The following is an 8586-nucleotide window of genomic DNA, read 5'->3' on the forward strand; positions in this document are numbered from 1 at the left end:
CGTTCATACGGTTTCTCTCCTGTGTATGTTCTCTGATGCAAATTGAGGTGTGACTTCTTGAAAATTTTTTCCACATTTGTTTTATTCATAAGATTTCTCTCCTATGTGTGTTCAATGATGAGCCATAAGCTGTGCCTTCTGGGTGAAAGACTGCACATATGCTCCATTCATAAGGTTTCTCTCCTGAGTGGGTTCTCTGATGCAAACTGAGTTTTCTTCCAGGTGAACGACTTTCCATTTATTTTATACATACAATTTTTCATGAGTGTGAATTCTCTTATTCTTGTTGAGATGTGAACTCTGGATGAAAGATTTTCCACATTTGTTACATTCATAAGGTTTCTCACCTGTATGAATTCTCTTATGCCAACTTAGGTGTGAACTCCACTTTAAGGTCTTTCCACATTTGTTGCATTCATAAGGTTTCTCTCCTGTGTGTGTTCTCTGATGCGAAGTGAGGGTTGATTTGTGCCTGAAAGACTTTCCACATTTGTTACATTCATAAAGTTTCTCTCCTGTGTGTGTTCTCTGATGCGAAGTGAAAGAAGACTTCTGCCTGAAAGATCTATATTTGTTACATTCATAAGGTTCCTCACCTGTGTGAATTATCTTATGCTTGCTGAGGTGTGAACTCCGGGTGAAGGTTTTTCCACATTTGTTACATTCATAAGGTTTCTCACCAGTGTGAATTCTGTTATGCATGCCAAGGTGTGAACTCCACTTGAAGGTCTTTCCACATTTGTTGCATTCATAAGGTTTCTCTCCTGTATGTGTTCTTTGGTGCAAAGTGAGGTGTGACTTCCCTCTGAAAGCCTTACCACATTTGTTGCATTCATAAGGTTTCTCTCCAGTGTGATTTCTCTCATGCAAAGTGAGGTCTCACTTCGGTCTGAAAGTCTTTCCACATTTGTTACATTCAAAAGGTTTCTCACCTGTGTGAAATCTCGTGTGTCTCTGGAGGTTTGCCTCCCGGGTGAAGGACTTTTCACATGTCTGACATTTATAAGGTTTCTCTCCTGTGTGTGTTCTCTGATGGACAGTAAGATGTGTCTTCCGGGCAAGAGATTTTCCACATATGTTACATTCATAAGGTTTACCTCCTGTGTGTGTTCGCTGAAGCAAAGTGAGGTATGACTTTTGTATGAAAGACTTTCCACATTTGTTGCATTCATGCATGCATTCTCATCTTTGGGAGTTCTCTGATGCCTGCTGAGACCTGACTTCTGGATGGAAAATTTCCTCCATTCCTCATATTCAAAGGGTTTCCAATCTATAGGTGATTGAGGTTGGAAAGTCAAGTCTGACTTATGAGAGAGAGAGTTTGTACATTGCTTATACTCATCGGACTTCTGTGGATATTTGCTCTCAGGTTTTCTAATGTGCATTTCCTTATTGAAAGACTTCTCACATTCATTAAATGTACAAGGATACTCTCCTTTGTACATTTTCTGATGTGTAGTGACTACAGGTCTTATGTAGAATGTTTTTCCACATAAAGTACATTCAGGTGTTTTCCTCCCTCCTTGAAGTATCTCTTGGGCAAGGAGAGCAGACTTATCATAGTCTTCTCTATATTCACTATGGTTATAGGAGGTCTCTCCCATACAGACCCAATTATGGCTAAAGAATATAGTCTCTGAGTTTAATACCTTCCCTTCTCCACCAAATTCAAAATACTGCAGCTCATTTGGACTCGCATAATTTTGACTAAAATACTCTGAATATCTGAAGGATTGTTCAACTACAGGAGACACACCAGTTGTATATGCAGCATGCATCTCATCAGGCTCACTATTGAGAAGCATGTCCTGAAACTCAATGAACTCCTCAGTGCTCATCCCTAAAGAGTTCCCATTATTCCTCATCAGCTCAAGCTTATGAGTTGAGCCCAAGTTAAAGTTGTTATCAATCTCACTCTTTCTTCCACTGGGTTACTATTTGTGACTGCTACTTCACACAGACATTCATCTGGACCTTCCTGGCAGGTCTTAATCACCTCCTCCATTTCTTGGACATTTAAAATGTGTCAAAGAAAAAAAAGACAAAAACATAAATGAGATCCAAAGATTCCTTAATGTAAAGGTGAAGACATTTTCTCTCATTCTGTTACAGATTTTCAATTATCAAAATAGGAATTAATTTATGATACATGATTTCTCCCTAATGTATTAATTAAAAAATAATACTGATATTTAGCAATGGAAAATGTTTTTCTGTGTTTCAGTTTTTCTTTTTATATCAGAAGAAATATTTACTCAAATTATTCAACTAAGTACTGTGAAAGTCTTAAGCTGAACACTTAAAATTTGCCTTTAGTATTCTTGGGATTGTTTCAAATATTGTTTTGTTTGACCATAGGGGAATAGCTGCTTTGTGTTCTTTAATTTTCGGAGACTTGGCCCCTCCGCTGTCGCAGCCACCTCCCCACCCCCCGGCCCTCCACGAAGCGGTTCACCATGGCCTGGCCCCGCCGAGCCAGGCGCCTCAGCCGCAGGTCACGCGGAGCTGTGGGCGCTGCGGCAGGAGCCAGCGCGAGGCGCTGAGGTGCTGAGGCGCCGCCGCAGGGCCGGAGCCAGCCGCCGAGCGAGCGGGCGCGTGCTGGCGCGGCGATGTACCCAGAGGAGCGCGGCGCGGTGGGGCTGGGCGAGCTCCACTCCTGGTGGGAGGTGCCGGCCATCGTGCACTTCTGCTTGCTCTTCCGCACCACCTTCCTCCTGCCGGACTTCGAGATCAAGGTGAGAGGCGGGGACTGGCCGGAGTTCGGGAGCAGGGCTGCGGCGGCGTGAGGGTGGGAGCCGGGGCCAGGGCCGCCGGCGAGTGCGGGTGGCGCTCCTCGTGCCGCTGGGACCTACGGCGGCAGCGCCCACGCGCGGTCCAGGGCGGGCTGGCGGGCGAGCGGGCAGCGCCGCCAGCCCCCTTGGGGCCGAGCCGGGGCCGCCCGGAGCTCGTCCGCCCCCAGAGAGGCAGCGGCGGCGGCGACGGGGCCTGGCCGCCAACTCCGGGCGGGGCGGGGGTGGGGGGCTCCTGGGGCCGCGGGGAAAGTCGGGTGTCATCTCTTCCCACCAAGCTCGGCCCTGGGTGGGGGCGGTGGGGATGGCGCAGGGCTGGAAACTTGCGCGGCTTTTGTGTTGTGGGTGGTGGTTGTTGTTGTGTTGTTGTTGATGTTGTTGTGTTGATGTTGATGTTCCCCCCCCTTCCTGCGCCCGGCCCGGCAGGGGAAGCCGTGCTCCTGGAGCCAGGGAAGCTAGCTCCGGCCCAGGGACCTGGGCGCTGGCGGCCCGAGCTCCCGGGGCAGGCTGGACAATGTGGGGAAGTTGCTGGCTACCTCTGGCAGAGTGGGGAGGGGGAGGAGGAAGAGGAGGGGGAGGAGGAGGAATGAGGGGGGGAGGGGAGGGAAAGGGGGCTGTGGTACCAGGTGATTTTTCTAACGACTTTCCCTCTTCTTGGTGGGAGCCTGGTCACTAGAATCCGGGCAGCCGAGGCTCATGAGCCTGAAGTCCGCAGGAGGGATGGTTGGATGGATGGATGGATGGTTGGATGGATGGATGGATGGATGGATGGTTGGATGGATGGATGGATGGATGGATGGATGGATGGATGGATGGATGGTTGGATGGTTGGATGGTTGGTTGGTTTGTTTTCTGACAGTTACTCCCGAATGTTCTGAATTTCCTTAGTGGGTCAGCAGAAAAAAAACACCCTGACAAAGGCCAGCGAATCAGGGCTGCGTCTCTCTGTGGAGGCCGCCGGGCTCCGCACCCCGCACCCCCTCCTGGGGCTCCAAGAGACCATGGAGAGGACCCCTGGTCAGGAGAGCCTTTGGAGGGAAACGGCAGGCATCACCGGGTCCCCATGCGCCCTTTTTGTGGATGGAAAAGGAGAGGTCAACTCATTTCAGCCTGAAGACAGCCACGCTCCCAGCAGTCTGGGAGTGATTTGTCCTGTGTCCTACACGTGTGTGGCTTCTGAGTGTTAGCGGGCTCACTTCCTAAAGAGAAATGCAGATTGTTTGAAGAGGTCAAGTATATTTAAAGGAGAAATGAGAAGTGATTGTAGCTTACACAGTGACTGGTGCAGACACCCGAAGTGACCGTTTCTAATTCTAGTCTTCCTTGGGAGTAACTTTCTTTTCACTTAAAACATATGCAATTTGAAAAACACCTCAGATACCTATTTAGATTCCAACATGTATGCCCTGTAAGTATTCTTCACACTTCTTTTTCTTTGGAGACGTTAGGTAACCTACTTACTTAATGCTCTGGTACTTGTATCTCTATCGTAGATCATGTGTATTTATTTTGATATGCCCCCCTTTGTGTGTGTGTATGTACGTGTGTGCACGTGTGCGTGTGCACGGGCACACACACCCACACCCCTGAGCTGCTGCTTTTTTTTTTTTTTGGCTCAAGGCTTGTATTCTACCCCTTAAGCCACAGCTTCATTTCTGACTTTTGGTATTTATTGGAGATAAGAGTCTTCTCACAGACTTTTCTGACCAGGCTGCTTCAAACCATGATCCTCAGATCTCAGCCACCTGAGGAGCTAGGATGATGGGCTATATGGCTATATTTTAAGTAGAGATTTTTTTTTCAAAAGTTGAGAAATGTTAAATTAGTTGTCTACCAAACTTGACTCAACTGTGAAGAACTGAGGACACTAATCAGTTTGATTCAGTATAATTGATTCTCATTTTTCTTAGGTAATTAAAAAATATCAAATAGTTTATTGGCCTGACTGTTTAAGAAAAAGTTTGGCTGGGAATGTGGCTTAGTAGTAGAGTGCTTGCCTAGAATACATGAAGTCCTGTGTTTGATTCCTCAGCACCACATAAAACAGAAAAAGCTGGAAGTGGTGCTTTGGCTCAAATGGTAGAGTGCTAAGTCTTGAGCAAAAGGAAGCTCAGGGACAGTGCCCAGGCCCTGAGTTCAAGCCCCAGAACTGGCAAAGAAAGAAAGAAAAGATTCCTAGGTTAGGTCCTAGGCCCTACAGTGGTAATGTATAGCAACTTGAAAAGATAGAAATGGTGGGCTAGGAAGGTGGCTCAGTGGTAGAGTACTTGCCTTGCATGCCTGAGGCCGTGTGTTCGATTCCTCAGCGCCACATAAGCAAAAAGAAAAAAGCCGAAGTGGTGCTGTGGCTCAAGTGGTAGAGCACTAGCCTTGAGCTGAAGAGCTGAGGGACAGCATCCAGGCCCAGAGTTCAGGCCCCACGACCAGACCCCTCCCCCCAAAAAAGATAGAAATGGTGAATAATACCAGGTAGAAGTTGGATATCATTTCTTCTCTAATGGGGGCTTGAACTCACAGCCTCTCAATTTCCTTGCTCACTGCTGGAGCTCTAACATTTGAGCTCTGCCTCCAGCCTGGCTTAAAAAATTTTTTTGGTGTCATTCTTGTGGTTTGAATTCAGGGCCTGGGTGCTGTCCCTGAACTTTTGTGCTCAAGGGTAGCACTCTGCCACTTGAGTCAAGGCTCCCCTTCAGGCTTTTTGGTGGTTAATTGAAGGTAAGAGTCTTACAGACTTTCATGCCCTGATTAGCTTTTAACGGTGATCCTCAGATCTCAGGCCCCAGAGTAGCCAACATGTCAGCCTGGCATGGTTATAGGAGAAAAGAGTCTACCACTTGAGCCACAGTGCCACTTCTGGCGTTTCCTGTGTATTTGGAACCGAGGAGTTGAACCCAGGGCTTCATGCATGGTAGGCAAGTGCTCTACCACTGAGCCACCTTCCCAGCCCGTGTTTTGTTTTATTTTATTTTATTTTAAAGGAAGCCAGTTTTCACCTGTGGGACAGATCTCTTCCTCTCTTTTTAACTCTTGATCACCTGGCTGAACATTTGGATTTATAGAATCTTCAAGGCCTTGGCTTCTATTTTTCTTTTTTTTGGGTCCGGTCGTGGGGCCTGAACTCTGGGCCTAGGCACTGTCCCTCAGCTCTTCAGCTCAAGGCTAGCGCTCTACCACTTGAGCCACAGTGCCACTTCCGGCCTTTTTCTTTTTGCTTATGTGGTGCTGAGGAATCGAACCCAGGGCCTCAGGCATGCAAGGCAAGCGCTCTACCACTGAGCCACCTTCCCAGCCCTGAAGAGCTGATGTTTTTATATTGGCATGCTAAAAATATTTTTACTTCGTTAGCAGCCTTGAATATAGAGGATTTCTTCAGGAAAGGCAACATACTTTTTTTTTCCCCTAGTGCTGGGAGCTGGGAGATTGGACACATGGTCTCATGCTAGCGAGGTTTCTACCATTAAACTCCTTAGCCTCTTATCATTTGGAGATTTTTTTTTTTTTTGGTTGATCATGGAGCTTTCAACTGTGGGCCTGGGTGCTGCCCCTGAGCTAAAGGCTAACGCTGTACCACTTTGAGCCACAGCGCCACTTCTGTTTTCTGGTGCTTAATTGGAGATAAGAGTCTCAGAGACTTTTCTGCTCAGGCTGGCTTTGAACTGTGATCCTCAGATCTCAGCCTCCTAAATAGCTAAGATTACAGGTGTGAGGCACCAGCACCTGGCTTGGAGATATATCTAAGGACTTCAATGTTTCTGTGCCCTAAATAAAGTGTTTGTAATTATCAGTCCAGAAATCTGTGAGTGTACGGTTAATGATCCTTTGCATTGTTTAATTGTGGTTTAAAAAATAATAACATAAAATTGCCAGGTGGTAGTGGCTCACGCCTGTAATCCTAGCTACTCAGGAGGCCGAGATCAGAGGACAGTGATTCAAAGCCAGCTGGGGTAGAAAGTCCATGCAACTCTTATATCCAATAAACTATTTTAGAAAAGGGGGGCAGAGGCTAGAAGTAGAGCTTCGACTCAAGTAATAAGAGTCCTGACCTCAAGCAAAAGAAGGTTAGGGATAATTGCCTGAGCCTTGAGTTCAAGTCCCAGTATGGGCACACATACAAATAAATAAAATTATATAAAGCTTGAACATTATAGGAAAAAAACGTAAAAATTTGAAATAACCCACTATCACCCATGAGATTAAAAACTTGTAACATTGTAGCCTATTGCATATTTATAAGTTCCTAAATATATTCACAATGTATTTGTATCATACAGTAAGTATTTTTTCAGAGGAGACTGAAGTATTCGGGTGGTTAATACAGTGGATTAGTGACACTGAATTAAATCGTTGGCATCATTAAGTACCTATTATGTGCTTTATATAGAAGTAGATAATATCAGTTAGGCTCATAACGGTCCTGTCAGAAGATTGGCAGTTAATAAGTAGCTCAGAGCAGGGTGCTGGTGGTTCATGTCTGTAATCCTAGCTACTCTGGAGGCTGAGATCTGTGGATCTCGGTTCAGAGACAGTCCCGACATGATAGTCCCTGAAATTCTTAGCTTCAGTGTACCACCAGAAAACCGGAAGTGGAGCTGTGGAACAAGTGGTAGAGCGCTGGCTTGTGCTAAAGAGCTGAGGGACAGCGCCCATGCCCAGAATTCAAGCCCCAAGACTGACCAGAAAAATAAAAAACTAGCTCAGAGCCACAATTGTTTGTTTATTTTTTGTTCATGGGGCTTGAGTGCTGTCCCTGAGCTTTTGTACTCAAAGCTAGTGCTCTACCACTTTAAGCCACAGCTCTACTTCTGATTTTGGGGTGGTTAATTGGTGATAAGAGTCGCATGGGGGCTGGGAAGGTGGCTTAGTGGTAGAGCGCTTGCCTTGCATGCCTGAGGCCCTGGGTTCAATTCCTCAGCACCACATAAGAAAAAAGCCGGAAGTGGCACTGTGGCTCAAGTGGTAGAGTGCTAGCCTTGAGCTGAAGAGCTGAGGGACAGCGCCCAAGCCCAGAGTTCAGGCCCCACGACCGGACCCCCCACCCAAAAAAAAAAAAAAGAGTCGCATGGACTTTTCTGCTTAGGCTGGCTTCAGACTGTGATCCTCAAATCTCATTCTTCTGAGGAGCTAGGATTATAGGTGTGAGCCACCCGGCTTGTTGCCCAGCTTGTATACTATTTAATCTAGCATTATGTAATTGCTTAATATTTTAGTGGTTAGGTGGGCTAAGTTTTGTTGACTCCAAAGAGAAAAGTTAATTGGTCTCTTCTTCAAAGGTTTAGTACTTTCCCCTAACCAAGTGGTCTTCTCAGAAACTAGTGCCTTACTTGATAAGGGAGATTTTTCAGTGGTCTGATCCAAGGGAACTGGAAATGTTCATGTAGAATCATTTATGTAGTTCTTATGGTAGCAGGATAATGAAAATTGATTGCTTTCTTGTATCTTTTAATGAGCTTCTTGCCTTTGAGAACCTAATTTTTAGGTTTGCTGTGTCTCTTTCTAGTTCTTTCTTCTTTTTTGGTTAGTACTGTGGCTTGAAGTCTGGGCCTTTAATCTTAACTAGGCTTTTTTGTTCATGGCTGGCTCTCTATCAGTGGAGCTGGTGAATTGGAGATAAAAGTCTCTTGAACTTTTCTGCTGGTATATCTGGTTAGCTTGTAATCTTGATTCTCAGCCGGCAGTTTCTTGAGTAACTAGGGTTATATTTGTGAGTCACTGGTTGGTGTTGGGCTCTGATTGTGGTTTTATGTGGTTTAAAGTCCCTTACCTAAACCACATGATCACCTGAGTATAATATGCTGAG

At 46.0% G+C, this 8586-nt stretch overlaps 1 long non-coding RNA gene across 1 annotated transcript; it reads left to right on the forward strand.

The window, feature by feature from the left end:
* Positions 1-301: 301 nt before the first annotated feature.
* LOC122124531 lies at positions 302-6445 on the forward strand. The gene is made up of 3 exons (XR_006150583.1): positions 302-375; positions 4802-4807; positions 6434-6445. It is a non-coding gene; the product is annotated as an uncharacterized LOC122124531 (long non-coding RNA).
* Positions 6446-8586: the final 2141 nt, after the last annotated feature.

The sequence above is a fragment of the Dipodomys spectabilis genome, unplaced genomic scaffold, assembly GCF_019054845.1.
Source record: "Dipodomys spectabilis isolate Male_0828 unplaced genomic scaffold, ASM1905484v1 ptg000239l, whole genome shotgun sequence".
Lineage (NCBI taxonomy): Eukaryota > Metazoa > Chordata > Mammalia > Rodentia > Heteromyidae > Dipodomys > Dipodomys spectabilis.